The 22,439-nt window shown below is 43.2% G+C and overlaps 1 long non-coding RNA gene across 1 annotated transcript in view; it reads left to right on the forward strand.

Annotated features, from left to right (window-relative positions):
• The first annotated feature begins 2,257 nt into the window (after positions 1-2,257).
• LOC148001547 (uncharacterized) overlaps positions 2,258-22,439 on the forward strand; it is a 32,613-nt gene continuing 12,431 nt past the window's right edge. The window contains exon 1 of the long non-coding RNA XR_015635445.1: positions 2,258-2,551. This is a non-coding gene — a long non-coding RNA (uncharacterized LOC148001547). The remainder of the gene's footprint in view (positions 2,552-22,439) is intronic.

Below are 22,439 nucleotides of genomic sequence, written 5' to 3' on the forward strand. Positions count from 1 at the left end.
ACCTGATACTGATCCTCCACCTCCTTACTCCCCTATCATGGCCCCAGTTCCCACGGTCCCTTCTCGAAGATCTCCCTTGAGCCCTCATCCATCATCCATTTACCCCTTCTTTCTCTGGCCTCAGCAAGAGAGGAGGGGGGAGGGACCCTCAGAACCGGGACCAGCCATGGGAACCTGGAGTAAAAGAGCTATTTCACCCAATACAACAGTGGCAATCCCCACTGAGCCTTCAGGCCTATAGATGAGGATCATATTCGGGCCATGCAATATTGGCCTTTCTTTTTGGCGGGCGTGTACAACTGGAAGGCACAACACCCCCCTTTTCAGATAAGACCAAGAGACCGATTAATCTCAAACTGTTTTATTTACTCATCAACCCACCTGGCATGATATCCAACAACTCATGAGAGTGCTCTTCATAACCAAAGAGCGAGAAAGGATAACTCAGGAAGCCGGAAAGAATATCTGTCCCCTCAGACATGGGGGTACCATCAATTGACCAGGCTGTCAACAACAGTGGATTTTCCCTGACTAGACCTAGATGAGATTTTAATATGGCAGAGGATAAGGAACACCTGAAAGTCTATCACCACACTCGGTTGGCAGGTCTCAAGTGGGTCACAGGATGACCCACCAATTTAACCAAGGTACAAAAGGTTAAGCAGGGAACAGAGGAGTTGCCCTCAGTCTTTCTAGAGCAGCTCATGGAGGCATTCCACCAATATATACCCTATGACCTGAGCAGCGAGGAGCACGAAGCTACTATGCTTTAGTATACTATATCAACCCATAGTATACTATGGCTTTTATAGACCAGGCTAGTAGACATAGCAGGAAAAAAAAACTTCAGAGGTTAGAGGGACTACAGCATAAGTCGTTGAAGGATTTAGTGCAGGTTGCTGAGAAAGTCAACCATAACAGGGAGACAGAGAAGGAGCAGAGACAGAGAAAGGAAGAAAATGAAAGGGAGATTAAAAAAAAAAAAAAGAAAGACAACAGAAAAGGAATTTACAGAGAATTTACAGTACTCTTGGCTAGAGTACTTAGGGAAAGCAGAGAAGAGAGACTCCAACCAAAGAGAGAGAAAACCCCTTGTAAAGGACCAGTGTACATATTGTGAGGTGAGGGGCCACTCAGCCCAAGAGTTTCCCAACAAATGGAAGCAGGGGGCAGGAAATCTCAGGCCTTGAGAAAAAGCACACCCAAATGGTGAAAGCCCTGGGGCAAGAGTGGGGACAAGGTTCAGAACCCCTCCCCGAGCCCAGGGTAACCTTGAATGTGGAAGGGAAACCCTTCCAATTCTGGTAATACTGGGGTCCAACACTCAGTCCTCCAAGCTGATGAGCCAGTCTTCAGCAAAAAAAATTTGTGGGTACAAAAGGCCACTGGCTAGTCAATATTCATGGACTACCTGAAGAATTGTGAACCAGGGTGTGGGCCAGGTATCCCACCCATTCATGATCATTCCTGACTGCCCCTTCCCTTGCTCAGAAGAGATTTGCTCTCCAAGACGGGGGCTCAGATCCACTTCCTTCTGGAGGACCCTCAGTTGAGGGGGCCTGGTGAAGAACCTGTCCAGGTCCTTACTATTATGAACAGTTTAAGACCAATACCCAAAAGACAGAGGATATTGCTTGGTTTCCTCTTGCTTGGGCTGAAGCGGCTGGGCTAGGTCATGTATGTCTGCAGGTTGTGTATGTGGAACTTAAGACCCAGGCTGATCCTGTCTCAGAGCGCCAGTATCCGATGTGGAGGGAGGCACGAGAAGGGATTAGGCCATATATCTCTCAGCTCTTCCAGCTTGGGTGTTGCTTAGTGCTATTCGTCCTGGAACACACTGCTCCTGCCAGTTACAAAGCCAGGCACTAACGATTATCGCCCAGTCCAGGACTTGAGAGAGGTAAACCATGGTAGAGTGGCTGACATCCACCCTACTATGCCTAACCCCTACACTCTGTTGAGTTCTTCGCCACCTTTCAGAATTTGGTACATGATTTTAAACTTGAAAAATGCTTTCTTCTGCCTGACCTTGGCACCCCAAAATCAAGAATACTTGGCCTTTGAATGGAAAGACCCAGAGGATGGGACCACCAGTCAGCTGACATGGACTAGATTCTCCATCAGTTGGGCTCAATCCTGCCACCTTGCTGCTCGGTCCCGACCTGAAGCCATCAGAGTGTCAAATACTGGCAGAAGGCCATGGGTGGAGGGAAGGCCTCTCCAACCGACCAACCCCTGCCAGGAGCTGAGGTTACCTGGAGCAGTTTTCTTCATGAAGGTCAGAGATGAATGGGTGCTGCCATGGTGAACAACACAAATGTCATCTGGGCTGGCTGAACCTCTACCCCCCAACCTCCTCATGTCGTCGAAGAAAGTGGAGCTAATTTCCCTTGGAACTTGGGAAAATTAACATCCACACGGGTAGTAGATATGCCTTTGCCACAGCCCACATTCACAAGACTATATACCAAAAGAGAGGACTGCTCACATCAGAGGGAAAAGAAAACAGGAAATCTTGGATCTCTTGGATGCCCTGATGAAGCCAGCAACTGTGAGTATTATTCATTGTCTCAGACATCAGAATAGAAGAGACTCAGTGGCACTGGGCAATAACCAGGCAGATCAAGTGGCTCAAGAAGTGGCTATGCAGAAGCCTATCCCAGGTATGGACCTGCAAGAGACACCCACTGGGAACTGGGATTGGACTAAGGGATGGCCTCACTTAGAATATATAACAGAAAAAATAGTCCAAATTGCTTAGAAGAGGAAGAACAATGGCACACTCAATAGGGAAAAACTGTACTTCCCAGAGAACAAACAAAAGACTCACTTGGCCAAGTGCACAAATGAACTCATTTAGGGGATAAGAAGCTCAGCCAAGCAGTCAACGTATATGTATGTAATGGACCTTAGGTTCTTAGCCAGACAAACAGTAGAACAGTGCAAGGTATATCAGCAAGTAGATGCTTATGCAGCCAAGAATAAACAGGGCAAGAGACCTAGGGGAGAACAACCTGAGGTATATTGGGAGGTTGATTTCACAGAAGTTAAGTCAGAAAAATATGCTTACAAGTACCCCCTAGTGTTTGTAGATACTTTCTCTGGAGAGGTTGAGTCTTTCCCTACCAAGCAGGAAACAGCTACTGTGGTAGCCAAGAAGATATTAGAAGAAATTTCCCCGAGGTTCAGAGTGCCCAAGGAAATTGGACAACGGTCCTGCTTCTGTTTCTAAGGAACTCCAGAGACCCCCTCACCGTTTCCAGACTGGTGACTGGCTCTACATCCAGAGTCATTGGGCACAGTCACTGGAACCTTAGTGGAAGGGACCCTTCCTGGTACAGTTAACCACTCCTACAGTCTTCAAGGTGGAGATATTTCAGCCCTGATGCATGCGTCCCATGTGAAACCTGCAGGCCCCCACTCCCAGGGGACTCCTGCTGCCCCTATGTGCTGGTCCTTCAAAACCTAGACTGTGGTTTCCACTGGAACTGAAGATGTGATCGCCTCCCTGATGGCCTCCAAACCTCTCACTCAACAGTTGGTGGCCCGACCTCACTTTTGACCTGTGTCAGCTGGCAGCAGGACTTGATCGTGGGATATCCCCACCCATGATGGGAGTGCTGGAGGAAACAAACTGACCATATGAGAGAAAGAGGGTTCTGGGCTGAGGGGAGAGGGAGGTCAGTGATAGGATGTGCATTCCCTGCACAGAGGTATTACCTGCAAGAGACTCCCATTTATGTTTGCTCTCAAGATGAAAGAAACTGGGCAGAAGTTCACCAATGGGGGGATGGGGTCCAGACCAATTTTATTGTGCTGCCTGGGGGACTACAGGAAGATACCTACTGGAACATCTCCTCTTGGGACTTGACCACAGTAAAAAGAAATTACACTACTGAGGGGCCCTATTAGGGGGACCGAGGGATTTGAGATTCCTTCTGCACAAATGCCACCTATAACCCAATAATCAGGTTCACTCAGGTAAAGAAGCAACGAGATGGCTAAAGAGATAAACTTGGGAACTCAGGTTGTACGAATTATGGTATGATGGCCAAGGTTAGAAAAGGGCTATGCAAACAGAAGAGGGGGGGTGGGAATAGAGTCAGGGCTGGTTCAAATCTTTGTTTAACTCATCCCCTTGGCTAGCCATCCTCATATTCACCTTGTTAAGACCCCTAATTGTTCTTCAATTGTTGACCTTTGGACCCTGCATGTTGAACAAGTTTATAGCCTTCATAAAAGAGAGAATAGATGTAGTACAGCTGATGGTACTGTGCCAACATTATGAGACCCTGAGGATGGGACCTAAAGAATATGAATTAGTCTCCAGAGACCTCCTAGCGTAGCTCCAAGATTGGAGCTTGTACAAGAAAAAGTGGGGAATGAAGGACCCAGGGGCTTTCACCAGCCTTACACCCACCACCTCAGGTCAAGACTAGGCCAAGTACCAGCTTCCCACCTTGGGTCAAGGCTAGGCCAAGTTCCATTCTCCACCCACAGGAGGAACAGGAACATTCTTGAAAACACACAGAATGTACTGACTGATAGTCACCTGACCCTCTGGTCCCAGATAGAGTCTGAATGCATCTCATATGCTTGCTCGCCAATAGATCCAAAGGTCAATATGCTTAGCCAATAAGTTTAAACTGTAACCTTGCTGATGTAACCTGTATCCCTAAAAAGTATAAAAACTGCTTGTTATAGCCATTTGGGGTCACAAGTAGCTGATTGAAGGTCGACCCCATGATGCACCTGAAAAGTAAACCTCTTGTGTTTGCATGGAACTCCATTCTCCTGTCTACTTTGGGGGTCTTGCAGTAGTTAAGACTCACTTTGAGCCTACGTGGTAAGAGGAAATCCTAATTGAGAAAATGCCTTTATAAAACTGGCCTGGAGACAAGCCTGTGGAACACTGCCTTAATGACTGGAGTGAGATGTACAGCTCACTCTAGGCAGTGACACCACTGGGCAGGTGGTCCCATGTTAAATAAGAAAGCACGCTGAGCAAGGCATGAGGAGCAAGAGAACAAGCCACCTGCGCTACTTCGGTATATTTTATGGCACGAAAGCATGACCATCAGAAGCACTTTCGCAATCATGAGGAAATCACCATTATCTACTGGTTACAACTTTAGTGAGGAAATAGACACTGGATGAGACATTGAAGCAATAAATTATCTATCCATTCTGCTACACAAAGAGGTTGTATTTAAAACAACCTCCATAATTTGCTTGTACAAGGTACCTGAAGTACTCAGTTCTCTTCAAGGACAAAATTAAAATTTAGTTAATAACTCTTAATTGGTCTTCTTTTTAATTCTAGAATTCCTAAAGAATTGAAGGCCTATATTGCTTGGTATTCCACCAAAATTAAGAGTTGGAAGAAGGAAATAGGGTCATTCAAGACTTTCCCTGAGGAAAATAGAAGAGAACGCTCATTCTCTATCATCTCCTTCATTAAGGATTTGGGGACTGCAAAGGAATTTTATAGGTGCATATGAGTGGTTCTCTGGGGGAACAGAACTTGGAAGATGTATGTTTTTAAAAATAATTCCCTGGAGTGATTTACACAATAGGGTTCAGGAAGGCTGACAATGATTGTCTGCCCATTAGAGTCTGAAAGCCTGGAAGTTTCTCATCTCAGCCTGGCTACCTTAGCAGTCTCATTTGGGGCCTGGGAGATCCCTTGAGAATCACTTATCTTCAGTCCCTGTTGCAGAGCTAAAGAAACTGGAATGTTACATCAGTGGAGAATCACAACAAGCACAGCAACATCTGTAAGAGATTGCATTCAACAGGAGGCAGAGGCAGGCTGGACTGTTCTTCCCTCAGGAACTCTTTATATCCTGGCCACTCACGAAAGGCAAAGGTTTCCCACCCTACAAGGGGGTTGACTTTCTAAAAATAACTCACAGACCCACCCAGAATGACTCTTATTAGATTCTAGATCCTGTTAGGTTGACAATAAAAATTCACTATAACAAAGGGTTACAGTAGGAAAATAGACAGGAAACTTGAGCTGGGTGGGACCTTTTTTAGAAGGAAACTCTTATTGAAAGTCCATCCAAATCTGGACTTGTGGAGCCAGCATCTGCATTTCCTTTTCAGATAAATATATTACTCTTTTTTTTTAACTTGAGTATTTCTTATATACATTTCAAGTGTTATTCCCTTTCCCGGTATCCGGGCAAACATCCCCCTCCCCCCTCCCCTTCCTTATGGGTGTTCCCCTCCCAACCCTCCCCCCATTGCCGCCCTACCCCCACCAGTCTAGTTCACTGGGGGTTCAGTCTTAGCAGGACCCAGGGCTTCCCCTTCCACTGGTGCTCTTACTAGGATATGCATTGCTACCTATGAGGTCAGAGTCCAGGGTCAGTCCATGTATAGTCTTTGGGTAGGGGCTTAGTCCCTGGAAGCTCTGGTTGCTTGGCATTGTTGTACATATGGAGTCTCGAGCCCCTTCAAGCTCTTCCAGTTCTTTCTCTGATTCCTTCAACGGGGGTCCTATTCTCAGTTCAGTGGTTTGCTGCTGGCATTCGCCTCTGTATTTGCTGTATTCTGGCTGTGTCTCTTAGGAGCGATCTACATCCGGCTCCTGTCGGTCTGCACTTCTTTGCTTCATCCATCTTGTCTAATTGGGTGGCTATATATGTATGGGCCAAATGTGGGGCAGACTCTGAATGGGTGTTCCTTCAGTCTCTGTTTTAATCTTTGCCTCTCTCTTCCCTGCCAAGGGTATTCTTGTTCCCCTTTTAAAGAAGGAGTGAAGCATTCACATTTTGATCATCCGTCTTGAGTTTCATTTGCTCTAGGCATCTAGGGTAATTCAAGCATTTGGGCTAATAGCCACTTATCAATGAGTGCATACCATGTATGTCTTTCTGTGATTGGGTTAGCTCACTCAGGATGATATTTTCCAGTTCCAACCATTTGCCTACGAATTTCATAAACTCGTTGTTTTTGATAGCTGAGTAATATTCCATTGTGTGGATGTACCACATTTTCTGTATCCATTCCTCTGTTGAAGGGCATCTGGGTTCTTTCCAGCTTCTGGCTATTATAAATAAGGCTGCAATGAACATAGTGGAGCACGTGTCTTTTTTATATGTTGGGGCATCTTTTGGGTATATGCCTAAGAGAGGTATAGCTGGATCCTCAGGCAGTTCAATGTCCAATTTTCTGAGGAACCTCCAGACTGATTTCCAGAATGGTTGTACCAGTCTGCAATCCCACCAACAATGGAGGAGTGTTCCTCTTTCTCCACATCCTCGCCAGCATCTGTTGTCCCCTGAGTTTTTGATCTTAGCCATTCTCACTGGTGTGAGGTGAAATCTCAGGGTTGTTTTGATTTGCATTTCCCTTATGACTAAAGATGTTGAACATTTCTTTAGGTGTTTCTCAGCCATTCGGCATTCCTCAGCTGTGAATTCTTTGTTTAGCTCTGAACCCCATTTTTAATAGGGTTATTTGTTTCCCTGCGGTCTAACTTCTTGAGTTCTTTGTATATTTTGGATATAAGGCCTCTATCTGTTGTAGGATTGGTAAAGATCTTTTCCCAATCTGTTGGTTGCCGTTTTGTCCTAACCACCGTGTCCTTTGCCTTACAGAAGCTTTGTAGTTTTATGAGATCCCATTTGTCGATTCTTGATCTTAGAGCATAAGCCATTGGTGTTTTGTTTAGGAAATTTTTTCCAGTGCCCATGTGTTCCAGAAGCTTCCCTAGTTTTTCTTCTATTAGTTTGAGTGTGTCTGGTTTGATGTGGAGGTCCTTGATCCACTTGGACTTAAGCTTTGTACCGGGTGATAAGCATGGATCGATCTGCATTCTTCTACATGTTGACCTCCAGTTGAACCAGCACCATTTGCTGAAAATGCTATCTTTTTTCCATTTGAGGGTTTTGGCTCCTTTGTCAAAAATCAAGTGACCATAGGTGTGTGGGTTCATTTCTGGGTCTTCAATTCTATTCCATTGGTCTATCTGTCTGTCTCTGTACCAATACCATGCAGTTTTTATCACTATTGCTCTGTAATACTGCTTGAGTTCAGGGATAGTGATTCCCCCTGAAGTCCTTTTATTGTTGAGGATAGTTTTAGCTATCCTGGGTTTTTTGTTATTCCAGATGAATTTGCAAATTGTTCTGTCTAACTCTTTGAAGAATTGGATTGATATTTTGATGGGGATTGCATTGAATCTGTAGATCGCTTAAACAACCCCATAACTCCTAAGGAAATAGAAGCAGTCATTAAAGGTCTCCCAACCAAAAAGAGCCCAGGTCCAGACGGGTTTAGTGCAGAATTCTACCAAACCTTCATAGAAGACCTCATACCAATATTATCCAAACTATTCCACAAAATTGAAACAGATGGATCACTACCGAATACCTTCTACGAAGCCACAATTACTCTTATACCTAAACCACACAAAGACACAACAAAGAAAGAGAACTTCAGACCAATTTCCCTTATGAATATCGATGCAAAAATATATTACTCTTATTGTTAGATCTGACCTGCTCTTTTATGACACTGATCACTGAAAACCCAGATTCCTCAGTCAGAAGACAAAACAAAACAAAAACAATAACAACATAACAAACAAAAAAACAGGCCATGTCCCCAACTTCAGAACTCTATCTGTCTATCTATCTATCATCTGTCTGTCTATCTATCTATCTTGTACAAAGTATATTCCTACTCAGTACTGGACTCCTCCACACTACCCCTGTATAGTTTTCTTTTCTTCGATACCTCCCCAATATCAAGTCGTCCATGGTGGCTATCTTTTTTTAACTATCTTAGTCCAGGTTTTTATTACTATGATAAACACTATGGTCAAAAGCAACTTGGGAAAGACACTGTATATTCTCTTTATATTTCTATACCATAGTTCATCACAGAAAGAAGTCAGGGTAGGGATACAAGAAGGGAAGGAACGTGGAGGCAGTAGCTGATGAAGACTGCATCTGTTTCCATCAGTTTCTGGATGAAACCTCTCTGACAGTTGAGCTTGGTGCCAATCTATGAGTATAACAGAATATCATTAGAAATAGTTTCACATGAAACTCAAGAAGGATGATCAAAATGTGAATGCTTCACTCCTTTTTTAAAAGGGGAACAAGAATACCCTTGGCAGGGAATAGGGAGGCAAAGTTTAGAACAGAGGCAGAAGGAACACCCATTCAGAGCCTGCCCCAAATGTGGCCCATACATATACAGTCATCCAATTAGACAAGATGGATGAAGCAAAGAAGTGCAGGCCGACAGGAACCGGATGTAGATCTCTCCTGAGAGACACAGCCAGAATATAGCAAATACATAGGCGAATGCCAGCAGCAAACCACTGAACTGAGAATGGGACCCCCGTTGAAGGAATATTAGAAAGGACTGAAAGAGCTTGAAGGGTCTTGAGATCCCATATGAACAACAATGCCAAGCAACCAGAGCTTCCAGGGACTAAGCCACTACCTAAAGACTATACATGGACTGACCCTGGACTCTGACCTCATAGGTAGCAATGAATAACCTAGTAAGAGCACCAGTGGAAGGGGAAGCCCTTGGTCCGGCTAAGACTGAACCCCCAGTGAACGTGATTGTTGGGGGGAGGGTGGTAATGGGGGGAGGATGGGGAGGGAAACATCCATGGAGAAGGGAATGGGGAGGGGTTAGGGAGATGCTGGCCCGGAAACCGGGAAAGGGAATAACAATCGAAAAGTAAATAAGAAATACTCGAGTTAATAAAGATGAAAAAAGAAAGAAAGAAAGAAAAAAGAAAGAAAGAAAGAGAGAGAGAGAAAGAAAGAGAGAGAGAGAGAAAGAAAGAAAGAGAGAAAGAAAGAAAGTGAGTTCCAATGATTTTGTTGTTGTTGCCAGTAGTGTTTGGTTCTATCCTATCTGGGCTATCACACCTCTGGTTCCTTGCCCTCCAGGCAGCATCAGATATGGGTTCTCTTTCAAGCATGGGTCTAGGCTGGACCAGTCATTGGTTGGCCATTCCCACAATTTCTGTTCCGTGTTTACCTGAGCACATCTTATGGGCAAGACAAATTTTAGGTCAATGATTGTGTGGCTGGGTTCGTGTCTCAATCCCTCTACTAGAAGTTTTGTCTAGTTACAGGAGATGGCCAGTTCAGGCTCTATACCACTCACTGCTAGGAGTCTTAGCTAGGTTCACCCTCATAGATTCCTGGGAATTTTTATTGCACTAGGTCTCTAGCATATCCCCTAGATGGTCCCTCACTTGCAGTTGTCTCTCCTGGTACTCTCTCCCTCCCTCCTCACCCAAACTGATCCTGATCCCACCTGCCCCCAGTCCGCGTTCAGTGTCTATTCTATTTCCTCTTCCCTAGGAGATTCGTGCACCACACCTCCTGGAACCTGTAGGTTAATTAGCTCCTCTGGGTCTGTGAATTGTGACAGGGTTAACCTTTACTTTAGAGCTAATATCCATTTATGAGTACATACCATGTTTGTTACTGTTGCCAGTAGTTTTAAACCTACTGCCTTTGCCCAGGATCAGACCTGGCTTCCCTTTTGTTCTATCTGGCTTTAACTCAGGGAGGGTGACCATGCTCCCAGTCCCTGTGACCCTTGAATCCACCGATAAAAGATACACACACAGGTTGTTACTTTACAATTTGCCTTCTAGGCACAATTGCTGGGTGTTACTATCTCCTGCCTAGAAAAGTGTGCCCTTACCAATTTATCACTGCCATCGCTCCACTGGCCCTGAACCTCAGTGGATAGTCCCACCTAGCCCCTGCCAAACATCCTTGGCCACCTGCCAGTAGTGGAGGTCACAGGCTCTAGCTTTCCCCGAGACTTTCTTTGTTACTGCTTCTTCTTTCTCCAAAGCTTTGGGGGGAGAGCCCCTCCCTCCTTCCCTGATTCTGCCTTTTCCTCCTGGGACCTAGAAGTCCCACCTGTACCTTCCACTCAGCAATTAGCCCCCAGCCTTCTTTACCAATAAATCAAGAGCCAATTGGGGAACAGGAAGTTAGTAACAGAACCTCCCCTTACAAGTTATCTCATCAGGATGATTTTTTTCTAGTTCTATCCATTTGCCTGCAAATTTCATGATGTTATTCTCTTTAATAGCTGAGTAATACACTGTGATGGTTTGCATATGCTTGGTCCAGGGAGTGGCACTATTAGAAGTTGTGGCCTTGTTGGAGGAAGTGTGTCACTGTGAGGGTGAACTTGGAGATCCTCCTCCTTGCTACATGAGGGTTCGAGTCTGTTCCTGGCTTCCTTTGGATGAAAATGTAGAACTCTCAGCTCCTCCTGCACCCTACCTGCCTGGGTACTGCCATGCTCCCACCTTGATGATAATGGATTGAATCTCTGAACCTGTAAGCCAGTCCCAATTAAATGTTGTCATTTATAAGACTTGCCTTAGTCCTGGTGTCTGATCACAAGAGTAAATCCTAACTAAGACATACTCCATTGTGTAAATCTACCAGATTTTCTTTATCCATTCTGTTGAGGAACACCTAGGTTATTTTCAGATTCTGGCTATGACGAATAAAGCTGCTATGAACATAGCTGAGCAGTTGTCCTTGTAGTAGGATGACGCATGCTTTGGTTTTATGCCCAGGAGTGGTATAGCTGGGTCTTGGAATAGAACTATTCCCAATTTTCTGAGAAACTGCCAAATTGATTTCCAAAGTGAGTCTAAAAGTTTTCACTTGCACCAGCAATGGGGGAGCATTCCATTGCCCCACATCCTTTCCTGCGCAAGCTGTCTCTTGAGTTTTTGGATCGTAGCCATTCTGACAGATGTAAGATGAAATCTGAGTCATTTTGATTTACATGTACCTGATGGCTAAGGATGGTGAACATTAGAGATTCCTCTGTTGAGAATTCTCTGTTTAGATCTGTACCCCATTTCTGATAGCACCCAGTACCACTAGCCCCACAATGGGCTGGGCTCTCCCCCATCAATCACTAAGAAAATGTTCACAGGTGTGTCTACAGCTCATCTTATGAACGCATTTTTCTCAGTTGAAGTTTCTCTTTTCAGACGACTCTACCCTCTGTCAACTTGACATAAAATAAGCCACACTTCACTTTTTTTTTTTTTTTTTAGGCAGGGTTTCTCAGAGTACCAATGGCTGCCCTGGAACCTTCTCTGTATACCAGGCTGGCATCAAACTTAAAAATATGCCCCCTCCCCCTGCTTCTTGCCACTATGCCTGACCCTACACTGTCCCAAGTTTTAAAGGAAAGTTGTGGTTTGAACGAGAATGTTCCCCATAGTCTAGGACATTTGAGAACTTGTTTCCTAGTTGGTGGCACTGCTTGCATGGGTGATGGGGGATGGGGGTGTTTAAAGTGTTGTCTTTCTCAAGGAAGTATGTCACTGGTGGTAGACTTTGCTAGCTTAAAGCCTAGTTTCCTTTTTTGCTCTTTCTCCTTCATGTTTACATTAAGGTATAAGCTCTCAGCATCCTGCTCCTGCCAACACGATTGCAGTTGGCGGCTATGCTTTCTTGCCATCATGGTATCTTATACCACTGATGAGAGGGCTATGCTGACTCCATGACAGGCTTCACATTGGAAGTTCAGGAGACTAGGCCCAAGACCAGGCAAGTCAGTTACAAAAGAAAAAAAGAAAAAAAAATCCAGGCTTCAGGCAGCAAGTCAGAAACTGCCCTGCTATCAAAGCTGTCCCACTACCTGGCCTGAAGCAGGGGCAATAACAGGTGAACAACAGTTCTAGACCTCTCTAGCAACAATTTCAAGCCCACATGTACCAGCAATGGTTCTGGAATGTCCCTAGAGATGGGGCAAGTAAAGGTCACCTACCTCAGATTTCCTTTAATGTGCTTTAAATCCATCCTGCGAGCTCACTTGGTTGTCTCCATCTTAGAATGGGAGACCCCAACATGCTGGACTTCTGTAGAGTAAAACACTCTTTGCTTTTACATACTATTTGAGTCCAGGGTATCATTCTTCAGCAAATCAAAGACCCTTACACTAGAATTATAAACCCAAATGAACTTTTTCTTCTGTAAGTTGCCTTGGTGTGTTATCACAGCAAGAGAAAGTAGCTAATGCAGAAGCCTTTCTTTCCCTTTAAGGTCCTGTCATGCAGCCTCTGACTGTGGCTCCTTTGTGATTCCTGTTTTTCTCAAAGGGCTCAGTTCTGAGTAATTTGTATGTGGGCTCCTTTCCTGAACCAACTCATCTGTCAGATCTTTTTCTTTTCCTTTTTTTTTCTAACAACTACTTTTCTGCAAGTCAATTTTCCTGGACTTGAGGAAGAGAGAGGTTGTTGCAGAGAGTATCGTAAGCAAATCTTGTTGAACAATTAGAGAGCAGATAAGGGCAAGTAGCTCACACCTCTGTCGTTCATCCCATCTGCCTAGGAATGGGACAGTTCTGCAACTGACTGGCAACAAAGGTTGGTGTTTGGAATAGAAGGTGTTGACATAGTGATACACATGTCGGTCTAATCAGAAACTGAAGAAAAGCAGAGATACCTTCCTCTGGTGGAAATACCAGGGTAGATTTCATTCTCCTGAAGCTAGCTGAGAAGTCATAACAAGAGAGTCTATTCAGCAGAGAAGATTAGGGAGAGGCAAAAGGCAAAGGGGAGGGAACAGGAGGAAATGCTACCGTTTAAAATAGACTTCTACTAGAGACTCAGTTATGCCAAGGAGCTAAACAGAGACAGTTAGTTTTATAGACAAAGAGCAGTTGCAATGCGGAAACGCTCAAGTCAGAAGACTGGAAATATAATTAACAGGTTGATATCAAGCCACTTCAGGTTTCTTTTCATGAGTGAATATTTAAACCCAAACCAAACCAAACAAACAAAAAATCCTTTATTATTATATCATCTGAAGCTATCTTATTTGGAATATTTGACTGTCATCTAATATCATTTCTCAGAAGATCAGATGAATAACTTAGTTTCTACTTAGTGGCACAGAGCTCCATTTGAAGTATTAGCCTGCTCTCTGGGGGTCTCCGATAGAAACAGAGTTCAAAACCATACCCTTCTATTATTTATTTATTATTTTATTTTTTAAGCTTTCACTTATTCATTCATTTATTTTATACACACATATGCATATAGAGGTCCCAAATTTGTGGATATTCAATATATTGCCGGACTTTTCTCCATTTCATTTTCTGAGGATCTCTCCCTGAACCAAAAGTGGGTAGACTGCCTGGGGACACTCTGTTCCTGTCTCCCAAATGCTGGGATTGTAGGTAGTGGCAATACATCTCAGCCTTGACAAGGCTCTGGGGATCCTACTTTTGGTCCTAACCCTTGTATAACAAGCAATTTTTATCAAGTAAGCAATCTCTACAATCCTTATAATTTTTATGCAAGAGACAATACTCACAAAAATGTTAGAATTCTACCTGCTTACAACTATGCAGTATCTATACCCTTATGAGGTATCTACATTGCTTTCTTGGATATATTAGTTACTTATTAATAATGGAGTAGCTGAGTAAGCATTCTCTGAACCTAATTTAAATAAATAGAATGTAAACAACACATGTCCTTGGATTTGGTACCGTGTTGATTAAATAACTATGCACGTGCCTTTAAGAATACATCTGAAAATAAGTAAAAGTACACATTACCTCTAAAAGACCAGAACTGTCCTTGACAGTAGCATCCAAAGATTAAGATCACATGTCAAATCTTGTAGGTTCGGCTGTCTTCAGTGATTCAGTTTGGTAACCTGTATCAATCATCCACTATGTACAAGTGTCTCAAGCTGTCATTTCCAGGAGCATGAAGATGAATGAGACACAGTACCTATATCAAAAGGACTTACCCCTTTCTCATCCATTAAGGTATTGTCCACTCCCAGCAAGGATTATATTGATCAAAATAAAACTCTGCGTCTTGTGGGAATTGATTCCTATAGTGAACACCCTAATGTACACATGAAAGAAGAAAGGAAATAAGTACTTTTTTCTTAAGGAACTAATTTATGTTGATTGAAATGTTTCCTTCCCCAATCTACTACCACCTCAAATTTCATTTCTAGCTTCTCAAACACTTGTAAGCTTTCTTCAGTTTCATTCAAAGACCCATTTCCCCCTATGTCTTATTACACAAAAGGAAGAAAATGAAGCCGCTAAATAAAACACAAGGCCATTGAAATAGCTGCTTTAGAGAGCTCTACCATGCCATAGGTGGTTAGAGAGTATCTCTCATGCTGAACACTCTCTCTCTCTCTCTCTCTCTCTCTCTCTCTCTCTCTCTCTCTCTCTCACACACACACACACACACACACACACACACACACACACACACACACACAGAGCTGAAAATGTTGGAGACAACCAACCGAGTCTAATTCCCCCAGTTGAACTGACTTTGAATCAGCAGCACAACAGAGATAACTGTCTAAAAGAGATGTGTTAGTAGGACTGAGAGCCAATGAAATGGCAATGACCCTTTCCCTGATGCCCTAGAGTCTTTTGTCCAGTCCAACCAACTAGTCAGAGAAAGGCATGGTCATTTTGTGATAGTGTTCTAGCCCCAGTATAGGTATTTTGAAAAATGTTACCCCAAAATATGCCACTTTAGCAACAAAATTATTTGGAACTAAAAAAAAAATTGATGGTGAGTAAACACAGGAAAGTGTTTTACTTCTCTCTGACTCCCAAAAGTAAATAAAAACCTTCTCCTTTTATAAAGCATTCATAGATGAAATTTACAAGTGTAAATGTCTCCTTAGCAGAAGAAGGCTACTCTGACCAGTAACACTCACCATCCTAGAGGCTGTTATCTGCATCACAAAACAAACCTTATTCACAGCTATTCCTCTCTTCATCACCCCATAATTTCTCACCCCTGCACAGAAACCTGTAAAGAACTACCCTGTTTTTTACATAATCTAAGACAGAATGTAGCTTGAATCATCTATTAACCTCCTTGAGGTACATTTATTCCTCCATGAAATCCTATGTATACATACACAGTAAGACTTCTACCCTTCATGTTAATGCTTTCTTCTACCAACCTCCAACGAAGTTAATGTTTTCTCAGTTTGCCTTATGGGTTGCAGATACTGAACCTACAATAGCAATGTTATAATGGTGATAAGAAGGAACTTTGTTATGAGGCAGGATCTTATCATAAACGTCTATCTGCTGATAGAAGACTGAATTGGGGGTTCATAAAGGAAATGTGTGAGCATAGACTGAGGAAACACCTTCTCACATGTGAAGCTTTATCTCAAATGACACACCTCTGATCCCAATCAACGTCACAAGACCTGGTCTTGTAAATCCCCAAAGATCATGATTTTCTTTCCCTTTTCCTCCTCAGCACATAGGTGCAATTCCTGATGTGAACAGTGGGCAGGCTATAGGAACAACTGCCTTGAGTGTCTCTTGCTGACTACCAGGTTCATAGAAATGAAATTACACAGGCTGCAGATGAATATTGAGGAAGGGAAAAGTCAGATGAGAGGAAATAAGAAGTATTGTAGACTTCTTCAATGCACAGAATTTCTGAGAGCAACAATTTTTGTGTACAAAGTCCTTATTTTGGCTTTTAGTGTGAATGGCTTCAGTACATGGTCAAATCACCCACTTAATTTTGTTCTGGGACCTGCACTGAAGCAGACACTATGAAAGACATGGGGAAGCAGAGCGATTTGATTTACAGCCAACAGAAAGATTAGGCAGGAAGTAACTAGAGCAAGGAATAGCCTTCAAAGGCACATCCCCATGTGCCCTTCCTTTAAATAGGCCTTACCTTCCAAAGTCCCAGCACCTCCAGTGTTTGCGTTCTGAATACATTAGTGTTTTAAACCATTGGTTATACCATCTCTTAATGGTTCTGGAAACACACTTGAAGTGTGCTTCACTCATCTTGGAACTTCTCAAATTGAGCAAGTTAACAGTCAAATTAAGTGTTACAATGAGTGAGATATGAGCAATCTTAAAGCTCAACATCAGTTTAAAAAAATTGTCCTCCTTCAGTGGATACATAAATCCTAGCAAGATTTAAAATAATGCTTTCTTTCTGGGTCCCCTGAGACATCTCTAAACAGCATTGATCTGGACCACACTAGCATATACCAAATCCTTCCCTCAAATCAGGAGAAGACCAAAGCAAAATTTCTGCATTCTCTTGCATTCTTGTGCTCATACAGGTCTGCACCATTCTTTCTACTAGTGCTTAATCTAGCATTTTATTCATCCCGAAATGCCTAATACGCTACCTCTTTGGCTCTAATTCAGTAAACCATTAAATACACTCAAAGTGAAGCCATGGTGGTGTGTGTTTTTAATCTCGTTACTCTGAAGACAGAGTCAGAAGGTTCTTAAGTTCAAGGCCTGAGTTATATAGCAAGGCACTGTGTGGAAAAAAAGAAAAGAAAAGGGACTGGAGTGGTGCCTAGAGATTAAGGGCCCTTGATGCTCTTCCAAAGAACTTGTGTTTGGTTTCAAGCACTCGTGTGCTTGCTCACAGCCATCTATATCTAGATTCTGCATTCTAGGGATCTTGCACCTTCCTGTGACTTCCTCTAGCAAATATATGTAGACATCCAAGGCAAAACACTCATACAGATTACATAGATATATAGATAGAGAGGGTAAATATTTTTTAAAGGAAATGAAAGGGACAGATGAAGAAGAGGAGGAAGGAGGAATGGAGGAAGAAGGGAGGAAGAGAAAAGAAGGGAGAATGAAGTTCAAAAAGGACGTCATGGGAAGAACAAATTTATCTAAGACAAGTGAGTTTTTTGAAGAATAAATGGGAAGATAAAGTTTGTAATAATGTTTTAAATACTTGCTTGTTGCAGTTGGTTTTGTTTGGTTGGTTGGTTGTTTAGTTTTACTCTGTGTGCCATGCTGAGGGTTTAAAATCAGGAATTCACACATGCTAAACTTAAGCTCTACCACTGAGCCAGTTTCCCTAACTGAGTGATAGTATTTGGTAGCTTTAGGGATTGGAGGAATCTCTGAGGAGTGAACTTCTGAGTGAATGTGTGCTGCTGACATCAGACGACACTTGCCCCAGACCCTCAGGGAAATGGCAAAGCCATCCCTTCTGAGATGTGTGTGAATATTTACAGTGTGTGCAGAAATGTCTGACACAGCTTTCTGTCCTGGCCCCCAGGTAATTATGGCCTGAATCCCTTACAGAGACTGCTCCTATTCAAATCAGCTAAACCCGTCCCTTGTTTATCTCTAATGACCATGCCTCTCTGTTCGACTCTGTAAACATACTGAGCTTCTGAACTACCAAGGCTTCTCCATCCAAGAGTTCCAACATCCAATCCCAGCTGCTTCTATTATCCACCTGTCATTTCCTCTTTCCTCACAACCCCAAGTCAAGTCCAAGTTCCTAAGGGTGAGTAAGGATGAGGCAGGTAGTATACTGGTGGGCATATTTCCTGTCTAATCTAGGGACACAGCACTCATTGGAAGAGTGGGGTTACAGAGGAATGCTCTTGTTCTACCTCCTCCCAACGAGAGCCTTGAGGAGGGAATACATGTCAATCTCATCTCCCACAGGCTTCTGTGTTCAGGTGGAAAAAGGACATTAAAAGAATTTTGTTCTGGGTCCCCAGCTCCAAAAAAAAAAAAGAAAAGAAAAAAAAATTTTTCATTCCGCATTGACTGAATCTCAGTGTCCGACTTAAAATAATTGGATGCAAACTCTGAAAATTGTAGGTTCCCAGGTGTTCATGGAATGAAAAATAAACCAAATGAAACACTATATAGAACAGTACCTAGTTGAGAAAAAATAAGTAAGAGGCTTGCAAGATCAATCACTTAAAAGATTTTATTTGCTCAGGGTGTCTCCTAACTTGAATTCTACTTGACAAGGCTGTGAAGTGCATGCATTTTAGAACTCGATGAGAAGAATTAACTCTAACCTGGCTAATGGAGTGTTGCTAAAATTCCTTCCCTTGGAGAGAGACATAAAGAACTCTACTCCACCCCTACAAACACATCTACTCCACCCCTACAAACACACACACACACACACACACACACACACACACACACACACACACCACGCACGCACCCACGCACTTACCCACACTATCCCAATGATAAACCAAGGTACAATTCCACCAAAGTTTACCCAGAGAACTAATGAGTTTATTAGGATTGCTTATATAGAAATGGGTGACAGGTTATGAGCAGATGAGTAATGTTAAAATAGCCATACTATAAGGTCTGTACTCATCAGAAATGATGGCTTCCTTCATCTTCCCTTTTATATATTATAACCCCACCAGGGATCCCCAATAGTTAAGCTGCTTTGAGCTCCTTCCCAGCTGTTGATCAATCCTCTAGCCAACCACCAGAGCTCTCTGGATTTGCGAATGAAAGACATACACATGTCAGCTTAATTTTTAATATGCCTAACTAACTCAATGGTTGGGCAACTCTAAATCGGCCTGTGGTATTCCTGAGTTAACATTTTCTAAATCTACTTTTTATCTTTGATTCCCAAGACCGAAGTGCGGAACGGCCACAGCACATGGGGGCTGGGGGCTTTAATTCTGATCTCTCTACTCACATACCCCACCCCCGCCCCAGTCATGGGTCTGTGTCCTCTTCCTTCTCATCCCCTGCCCTTACAATCAAAAGGTCCTGCCTGCCTTTGGCTGTATGGCAATTTTTTTTACTAATCAAAGCCAGTTGGGGACAGGGACTCTGAGCATCTGGAACTAAGGCTTTTGGGAGATGAATTAGATGCAATCCCCGACACAAAGTCACTTGCAGTTAGAGCATAATTGCCTACAACTGGTTGGGAGGGGTAGGTGATACTCAAGTGAGGGTTCTGTGGCCCTCCTTGCTCCTTCCTTCCAAGAGGAAACCTCAGCAATCAATAAGCCCTTCTATACTGAATTTCTGTGAACAAGCCTTGCTAGACTGCTGAGGAAGGTAGCAGTTTGGCTAGGAAAATAGTCCTGTACAACATAGACCAAACTGACAACAAAACTAACTGGACCTGGTAAGTCAAACTTTATGAAAGGTTACTATGAAGGCATGATAAATAGTTTAGGAAATACTACCTTTATAGTCTATCATTTGTCCGAGTAACACCCTCTTAGTGTTATGATTTGAGTCTGATCCTGCCTTAATAGGATCATGAATTTGAACATGTGACCCTAAACTAACCTCATTAGTACTTTGGGAAGCTGCATGATCTGGTTCGTAGAGGTAGATGCTGGAGGCAAACACAGACAGTAAATTAACCTAGCCCCATCTCGGACCCATCTCTGTTTTCTGATTATCCAAGATATGAACAGACTACAGAGCAAGCTCCTGCCACCATGCTTTCCCCACCAAGATGGCTAGTTATTCCCGAAACCATGAGCCAAGATTAACCCTTCCTCAGTTTACTTCAGCTGCATGTTCTGTCTCAGCAAAGGAGATAGCTGGCATGACTTCATTTACCCTCAGAATCGCCTGGATCCATTTGCCTTCCCCAGAGCCATACATTCAAGGACCTTTTCCATTTCTACCTCCTTTACTGGCTTCACTGGGAACCCTTTCTATCTTCTCACTCTAATTGGGCTGTTCGGCAGTGGGGCAGAACAGCACAGGATTTGGAGATGGTTCCTGGAAGCTCATGATAGCTAACTGCCCAACCTATAAGCCAGAGTGTGACACTTCAAATGTGTCCCTTCAGCTAGGGATTGTTATGAGCTGATTACTTAGAAACCCTGCAAGCACGGGAGATTCAGAACAGATGTTGCTTGAGGGAGAGAAATTCGTATCTATAAGAACACCTCCATTTGCCAAGGAGGTTCTCTCTTTGTATCAGGAAAGAGGCGATAACTTTAAATCCCTGTCTCATCAGTAGGTGAGGCTCTAAGGAATCCTCCATGAAAACAGCTTTTCCCTGCTTTTCCTGGATAATTCTCCATCATTGGTCCTATTCTCTTTCTCTATGTTTCAGTTAAAAAAGATATTGAACTTGAACTCAAAGCTATTTCACTTCACCTTTCCCCCTGTGTATCTCCAGTGTGTACATAGAGCATCCATGCAAACAGCTTCTGTTTAGCTTTCCCTTGCTCTTCTGTCTTTTGATGTGGGAATAACTGTCAAGGGCAGAAGGAACTGTAGTTTTTCTTCCTTATACTCTCTTCCATTGTTCTAAGGTTCCATAGATCATCCATAGAAGAAGCCACCAATAGGAATACCAAAAAGATGACAGACCTCTCTCCCAGTCCTCTGTAGGCACCAGAGAGGTGGAAGGAAGTGACAGTAGTTGGTGTATAAGTATTCGGAACTGGGAGGAGCCTATTTGAGTAGATGTTCTGAGAGCTGAACTTGATACTAAAGCTCTAATATGTCAAAGACAGGCAGGATTTGTGAGTACAATGGGACTAGACCTGCTTATGTGGAACACTTCCAACCATCTCCACTTACATAGACCATGCAAGACTTAAGCAGTAGGCACAAATTTGCTTCAGAAGAAATATATGTATGTTTCAGATCTAGAGGTCCTCCCTCTAGTCATTTGATTTTGTGGGAGCTATCTTACAAATAAAGCATTTATGGGGGCCTGGTGACATAACTCAGGTGGTAGAGTCGCTCATGCACAAATCTCTTGGTTTGAGGCCCAGCACTGCATAAAATCGAGTATGATTGTGACAGGGCAGGACAGTGCAGAGAAGTTCCACCATCTTTTATTTGTGCTGAGGCCATTTCAGGTTTAACTAGAACCTGATCTCCTTGATGGAGAATACCATGGAAAACTACCCAACTCTAGTCTAAGAACCAAAGTTCGGATGTCCTAGCTAACTTAGCTTCTGTTAAACTGCCTAGTCGTGCAGAATCCCTCCAGTTAACTGCTTATCTTAGTGTAGTGGTTTAAACATGCTTGGCCCAGAGAGTGGCACTATCAGGAGCCGTCACCTTGTTGCAGTAGGTACGGCCGTGGTGGAGGAAGTGTTTCACTGGAAGATGGGCTTTGAGACCTCCCTCCTAGCTGCCCGGAAGACAATCTTCTCCTGACATCCTGAGTTCAAAATATAGAACTCTCAGCTCCTTCTCCAGTACCATGTCTGTCTGTGTGCTACCATCTTCCTGCCATGATGAAATGGATCAAACCTCTGAACCCATAAGCCATCCCTAATTAATGTTGCTCTTCATAAGAGTTACTTTGGTCATGGGGTCTCTTCACAACACTGGAAACCCTAAATAAGACACTTCTGTTAAAACTGTTTACTTCTACAAAGCCTCCTTGCAGTTGCCAAGCGAGATGCCTAGATGCAGTTCCTACCTTTAAAACTTCCATATTCTGAAGATTCAAGGCTACATTTAGGTCCTCAAAGACCTGGGTGTTAGTCCTAGCTGGCTAGAATAAGACTTTTGAATTTACTATAAATTGTGTCTGAGTGGTTATCTTTGATGATCTCTTATAATCTAATGAGAAATGAAGCACAACAATCAAGTAGTAGTTGAAGATCATACTCTGCTAG

This window comes from Rattus norvegicus, chromosome 13, assembly GCF_021556685.1.
Source record: "Rattus norvegicus strain SHRSP/BbbUtx chromosome 13, alternate assembly SHRSP_T2T, whole genome shotgun sequence".
Classification (NCBI taxonomy): domain Eukaryota; kingdom Metazoa; phylum Chordata; class Mammalia; order Rodentia; family Muridae; genus Rattus; species Rattus norvegicus.